This window comes from Poecile atricapillus, chromosome 30, assembly GCF_030490865.1.
Source record: "Poecile atricapillus isolate bPoeAtr1 chromosome 30, bPoeAtr1.hap1, whole genome shotgun sequence".
Lineage (NCBI taxonomy): Eukaryota > Metazoa > Chordata > Aves > Passeriformes > Paridae > Poecile > Poecile atricapillus.
In genome coordinates, this window is record NC_081278.1 from 4,012,998 (window position 1) to 4,019,514 (window position 6,517).

Below are 6,517 nucleotides of genomic sequence, written 5' to 3' on the forward strand. Positions count from 1 at the left end.
CCCCACAAACAGCCCTGATTCCTCAGGGCCCGGCTCTGCTGCCCTCAGCCAGCCCTCAGAGGAAGAAAGGATTGGGTTCCAGCGCTGTTTTCAGCACTGTTTTACTCACCCTGAGGTGACAGCAGGAGGCTGTTGGTGCCTTTGCCTTGGCAATTGTAGATCCCGGCTGCTCTTGCCCCTCTTCTGCTTGCCACTTGAATTTTAGCAGTACAGCTGCAATTGCCTCTTTTAATCAGTGCTATCCACTGTGCTTTTGTCACAGGGAACTCAGGATTTTTGTTTCTGGCATCATGATCAGTAGAGATCAAAATGCTCCCAACTCCCTGAGTACAAAATCAAGGAGAATTAAAGCCACACAGGTCACATTTGCAGTGCTCAAACACAGCCCTGTTGCTGCTGCTGCTGCTGAAATAGAATCAACTGACAGAGGCCATCACAGAAATTGCCTCTGCAGTGGCAAATAAAATGAAGAAATCCAGCAGGAGAAAGAAATACTAGAACTTCCCAACTCTATTCATTGTTTCTTCTGAGCAGCAGAAGAAAAAGGAACAGGGCACCTTTCAGGCAGTCCCACAAGCTCAGGGTTCTCATTTCATGGGGAATCTGAGATGCAATTGGCCTTTTTAAAAGGATAGAAGCAAAGGCAATGAATTGGGAATGATTAGGAAAAAATGACCCTTCTTACACACAAAGTTCACCAAGTCATTCCCTGCATTTCTCCTTTTCACAGTCTTTCTCTCATCCACTGAGAGGTCCAGCTTATCATGTTCTGATGCTTCTCATCAACTGATTGTGCTCTTGATTTCTACCACTGCAAGAGATGTGGAATCATCTAAACTGAACACAGAAACAAACACCCTCTGTCAGCCCATCTTCATGTTCCAGATCACTTTCAAGATGTCCATGGGGCTATTGGAATGATTAGCTCTCCACTGCTGGCTGCAGGCTCTGGAGATTCTTTCTCCACATTCAGCCAGGCATGTATTCCCCAACAATTCCTGGTACCTCATCATGTTTTCTTTGGCTAGAAGAGTAACAGTGAAAACCTTACCAATGGCACAACTCCACTGTCCAGAAGGAAAAGAAAGAACAAGTTGTCAAGTTCTTCAAATATTTGTCCTGCTTTGCTGCAAGAGTTGTGCTGCAGTCACTGTGTGGGAAGCCAAGAGAAGCTGCAGCTGGGGGCACATCTTGTGACAGGAGCTGTGCCTTCTTCTCCAGGACAGGTTTTTGGAAAGAACAGACAGGACTGGGGAGAAGATTCTGGGAAAATTGAAACAACTTTTTTATGAAATGAAAATAAAATCAAAACAATATGTTTTTCTCTATTTTTCTCTATTTATTTTTATGTTTCTCTTTTCCATCTTGCACTTTCTCCATCCCATTCATTCCAAATGGAGCTCACCTCTAAGATCTGAGACTTGGCAAGTTTTAGACACTGTAAAATACCATGAGCTATACGCAGTTTGCCTTCCCCTGTTTAATTGGAAAGCAATGCTGGAGACACAACTGCAGTGCTTGGTTCAGGTACAACTTCTGCATTCAGGGAATGTGCTCAGATGGTGTCTGACCCTCAGCAGGGACGAGGCACAGCAGCAACCAAGGGCATTCCTGTGCCCCTGTGCAGGAGTCAAGACTCTGGCTCTTGGCTCAACAAGGGAAAGTTCCCGTGTTTGGCCAGGCTCAGGGGCTGCCTGGGGAGCGCGGGGCTCGGGGCGGGGCCGAGCGGGCAACGGACAAACGGACACGGGGACAAACGGTCCCGGTGCTTCAGTTGCAGCGGCAGCAGCAGCGGCAGCGGCAGCAGCGGCGGCAGCAGCAGCAGTGGAAGCAGCGAAAGCAGCCAATTTATCAATTTTCTGTCTCTCCTCTCCCTTTCCCACTGTCCCACATTCCCTCCGGGTCTCCCTTTTCCTTCGTCCCCTCCTCTTCCAGGTTCCCTCTCCCTGTGCCCGCCCGGGCCATGCTCCCGGCCCGCCCCCGGCCCCGCCCACGGGCCCTTGCGGGGCTGCCCCGTCCCCGGCCCCGTCCGCGGCCGTCCCGCCGTGGTCTCGCCTCCGCCCGGCTCTGGCTGTGCTGGCGCTGGCGCTGCTGGGCGGGCATCATTGCCTGGGGCTGGGGCGGAATCGCTGCCCTTTGGCTCCGCCTGGCCCGATCCCGGCCCCGGCCCCGATGCAGGCTCCGGTCCCGACCCCAGCCCCGACCCCGGCCCCGGCCCTGCCCCCGGCCCAGGCTCCTCCCGGGGCCCGCGGAGGACACAGGCGGCGCGGCCGCTGCCGCCGCCTCCGCTGCGGCTTCCCCGGCCCGAGCTCCGCCGCTCAGCAGCGCGGCCGCTGGCCCCGAGCCGCCGCTGCCGCGTTCCAATGAGGGAACGCCTGCGGATGCCCGGCCCGGGGAGGTCGGGGAGCGCTCGGGGGCCGTTCCTGGCCCCGGGCCGAGCGCTGATGGCCGCGACTCGCCGCCAGGGAAGGCGCAGGAGGCCCTGCAGCAGCGCTACAAGCTGGGCCCGCTGCTGGGGCGCGGCGGCTTTGGCAGCGTCTTCGCGGCCACGCGACTCTTGGACGGTGCCCCGGTGAGCGGTGGGCAGAGGAGGAGGAGGAGGAGGAGGAGGAGGGGGCGGAGGAGATGGCGGGGGCGCGGCGGGGCGGGCAGCGAGCTCAACCCTCTGCTGCTCCTTGCTCACAGGTGGCCATCAAATGTGTGCTGCGGGATCGCGTCCGGCTCTGGGGCGAGCTGGTGAGTGAGCGGGGCCAGCGGCAGAAGCCGGGGCGTGCCGGGCAGGGATGAGCCGGGGCCGGGCAGGGTGGGAGCCGCCGAGAGCCCTGCGGGGAGAGCGGGCGTGGGGTGAGCGAGGTGTGCAGAGCATCCCGGGCTGGCTGAGGGGTCCCAGAGCCCTGGCATGGCCTCAGCCCCACTGACAGCACCGTGCTCCTCCCGCAGCCCGACGGCACCCGTGCTCCCCTGGAGATCGTGCTGCTGGACAGGGTGTCCTCTGGCTGTGCTGCAATCATTCAGCTGCTGGAGTGGCTTGAGCTCCCCGACAGCTTCGTGTTAGTGTTGGAGCGTCCAGAGCGGTGCCAGGACCTCTCGCATTTGCTGGCGGAGCGGAGGTTCCTGCCGGAGGAGGAGGCGCGGGGGCTGTTTAGGCAGCTGCTGGAGGCCGTGCAGCACTGCACCAGCTGCGGGGTCCTGCACAGGGACATAAAACCAGAGAACATCCTGCTCGACCTGGCCACGGGGCAGCTGAAATTGATCGACTTTGGCTGTGGCGCCTTCCTGCAAGACACAGCCTACACCCAGTTTGCAGGTGAGCCCTGGCAGGGGATGCTCCTGGCCATCTCATGGCCCAGCCTGGGTGTGGCACCGGGGATTCCCCGTGTTGCTGCCAGGATGGGATTAATGCTTGAGCTAAATTGATTTGAATGGGGGTGTGAGGGGGGCCAGCTCCCAGCCCTGCCAACAGCCTTCAGCACCCACTGTGCCCTGGTCTGGGGCTGGGACAGCCAGCCTGACAAAAACCCCCATGGGGGTAGCAGAGGGCAGGGGTCTGACCCCATGCCCCAGAGAGTTTGGTGCGTCAGCGAGGAAGGGCTTGAACTCCTCTGCTCCCCACGTTTGCCTTGGCTTATTAACAATTTTTTGGAGGCCATGCAGGCAGGGAGGAGAGTGTGTTTTTCTCTGCCATGGGGTGGGTTTTTATTTGCTTGTGATGGTTGGGCCTCCCCAGTGCTTCTGCTGCCCTCTTCCAGCAGCAGTGGCTTCTTTTCCAGCCCTGGGTTTGTAGCCAAGTCCCAGGTGCTGGCGAGAGGGCAGTGGGTCACCCCGTGTGCCGCTGGGGCAGCCCCCACATGCCCAGGGATGCTGGGGCGAGGCTCTGGGAGCAGCAGCATCCCCCTGATGAGCTCCATCTGTGTTCCACAGGAACCCTGTCCTACAGCCCACCAGAGTGGATCCACCAGCAACGCTACCATGGCCAGGCAGCAACAATCTGGTCCCTGGGCCTCCTGCTGTACCAGCTGGTCATCGGGAAGCACCCATTCATGAGGGGCCAGCAGATGATCTGGGGACGGATCTTGTTCCCACGACGGCTCTCCCAAGGTGAATCCTCATCTCTGGGCACAGGGGGAACACCGGGCTTGGGAGACAGCAGCGGGCTCATGAGCATCCTGCTCTGGCAGCTGCTGAGGAGGTGGCACATGTCCTGCTCTCCTGCAAACAGTGAATCCATGGGGAGGTTTAGGCCCAGCTCTGGGCACACCCAGCATGGCCTGGGCACTGGAAGGGGGCGGCAACTTCTCCAACTGACTGCTGATTCCTGGTTTCTCTCTTCAGAATGCCAAGATATTATTAAGAGGTGTTTGTCCATGCAACCCTTGGACAGGCCATCCTTAGAAGACCTTTTCCGCCATCCTTGGATGCAGGGTGTTCATCTGCCCTAGGAGACGGGAGAGATCCACATGCACAGTTGGATCCAAGGGCCTGGCAGGTAACAGCTCCACACATTTCTTGGCAATCGGGGGCAAAGCAAACCAGGCTGTTTTTGTCCTGCCTGTAGCTCTGAGCAGGGGTCATCAGAAGGGAACACACAGCTCTTGGGCTGGAGCTGAGCTGGACACCTGGTGTGGCAAGCACTGCTGGCCACCATTCCCCCTGGTTTTGCTTGTCTGCTTCACTGATGGCTGGGACCCTGGGCAGAGCACTGACAGCCTGGTCTGGCCCCCAGGCAAGGAGAAGGAGCCCCTGGAGAAGTTGTTATCAGGTGGGGCTGCTGCTGGAGACACCAAGGGCAACCTCAAGGATGGCAATCTCTTCCTCCATCTGGCCAGCTGAAGATGATGGATTTCAATTCTGGCATGTCTTCTTCAAAGACTCGCTCCACGCCCAATTTGCAGGTGAGTCCACAGCCAGGGGATGCTCCCAGATCTGGGCATGGCACAGCCTGGCCAGCACCAAAGGTTCCCCCCTTGGCTGGGGTGGATGTAACCAATTCTTCAGTTGGCTGCCAAGCTGCTTTTTGTCTCTGGGCAGCTGCTGAGGGGCTGGATCTGCCGTGGCTGGCTGCAGGCTGGGCACATGTCCTGCCCTCCTGCTCTGCTCCCAGAGGCAGCAGTGATGGGCAGCTTTGGGTCCAGCTCTGAGCACGGCCAGCATGGCCTGGGCACAGCGGCTGGCTGGGACAAGGGGACAGGAGCCTGCAGCTGACGGGCGGTTTCTGGTTTCTCTCTTTGCAGCCGGGCTCTGCGGATGCTGAGGCTGCTCTGGGCTCTGCCAGGGCTCTGCTGGGCTCAGCCCCAGGCACAGCTGGGCTCACTCTGCCCTCACATTGCTCTGACAGCTTTGCATCACACGAGCCCGTTCCCAGCACACCGCCTGAGCTTTCTGCTTTTGCAGGTGAGTGAGACTCTCCTGCAGGCCAAGAGATTGCAGTTAGGGACACACATCCAATTGGCAAGAAGCCAAACTCTCCACAGTCCCAGCTGAATGCCTGCATCTGCACAGGATGTTTTCTATGTCCCACTCTTCCTTTCTTTTTGGCTGGAATTGTGCAATTGCACTCTCTTCCTCCTCTAGAAGTGCCACTGCTGTGTTCCTGAGGCAGTGCAGTCTGGAGCTGATGGATGAAGAATCGCCCTTCTGCACTTCCAAACCAGCGCAAAAAGCTCTAAGTGGGACTTTGCATCTTTAAGAAACCCCTGAATGTTTGAAAGGGAATGTGCAGCTCATTCACAGGGAGAGAAGGAAGGGCAACTTCTAAAGGATTTGGGGTTTGATAGAGTTTAGATTCCCAGTGCTGCTTGGAGCTGGCAAGGCGCAAAGCAGTTTCTTCTTGCTTCACTCCAATTTCACCACAATTTAAAAGAACAATATTGGAATCAAACCCCAAAAACTTTTTCAAAAAGGTTCCTGAGGCCAGTAAGATGCATCATGCCATCAGCATGTTTACAAAGTAAATAACTGAGTTTTATGTTTCAAAAGACCAATTACGCCTTAATTCCAAGTTATAGAAGATTTTTCACTGCACACTTTTTATTTTTCACATTTTTTAGAAGATTTTTTCTTTTTCCACATTTTTCCCCTTAAAACAGAAATCATGCTATGAAAAAGAGGTGTCCTTTGCTCTTGGTTCCTGTGTGGGGCAGCTCCCTTCCCGCTGGCTGAGCTGCTCAGGCAGAGCCCGGCAGCTCCTGGCCCTGCAGGGCTGAGGCTTTTCCCCGTTGCTGGGCACAGACTGATGGAGCAGCACTGCTGAACACGGGAACACGCAGAGGGAGCAGAGCAGCTGCCTTTGCCCACCTGAAGCTCCAAGGCCAAACTCTGAGCAGGCACAGCTGGAAGAGACTCGCAGGCTCCCTGTTGGCTCTGCTGCCCCACTTGTGCTCGGCCCAGCTCTGCGTGAGGCAGAGGGAGAACAAGGGGCAGCTCCCTCCCAGCCCCAGCCCAGGGACCCCTCCAGCCCCGGGCCTTGGGGCACTGTCAGCACCCACTGCTCCAGCCACGGCTTCTGCTGGCACTGACA

At 57.4% G+C, this 6,517-nt stretch overlaps 1 pseudogene; it reads left to right on the forward strand.

The window, feature by feature from the left end:
* The first annotated feature begins 290 nt into the window (after nucleotides 1-290).
* Nucleotides 291-4,490, forward strand: LOC131589776 (serine/threonine-protein kinase pim-1-like; annotated as a pseudogene).
* The last annotated feature ends 2,027 nt before the right edge of the window (nucleotides 4,491-6,517 follow it).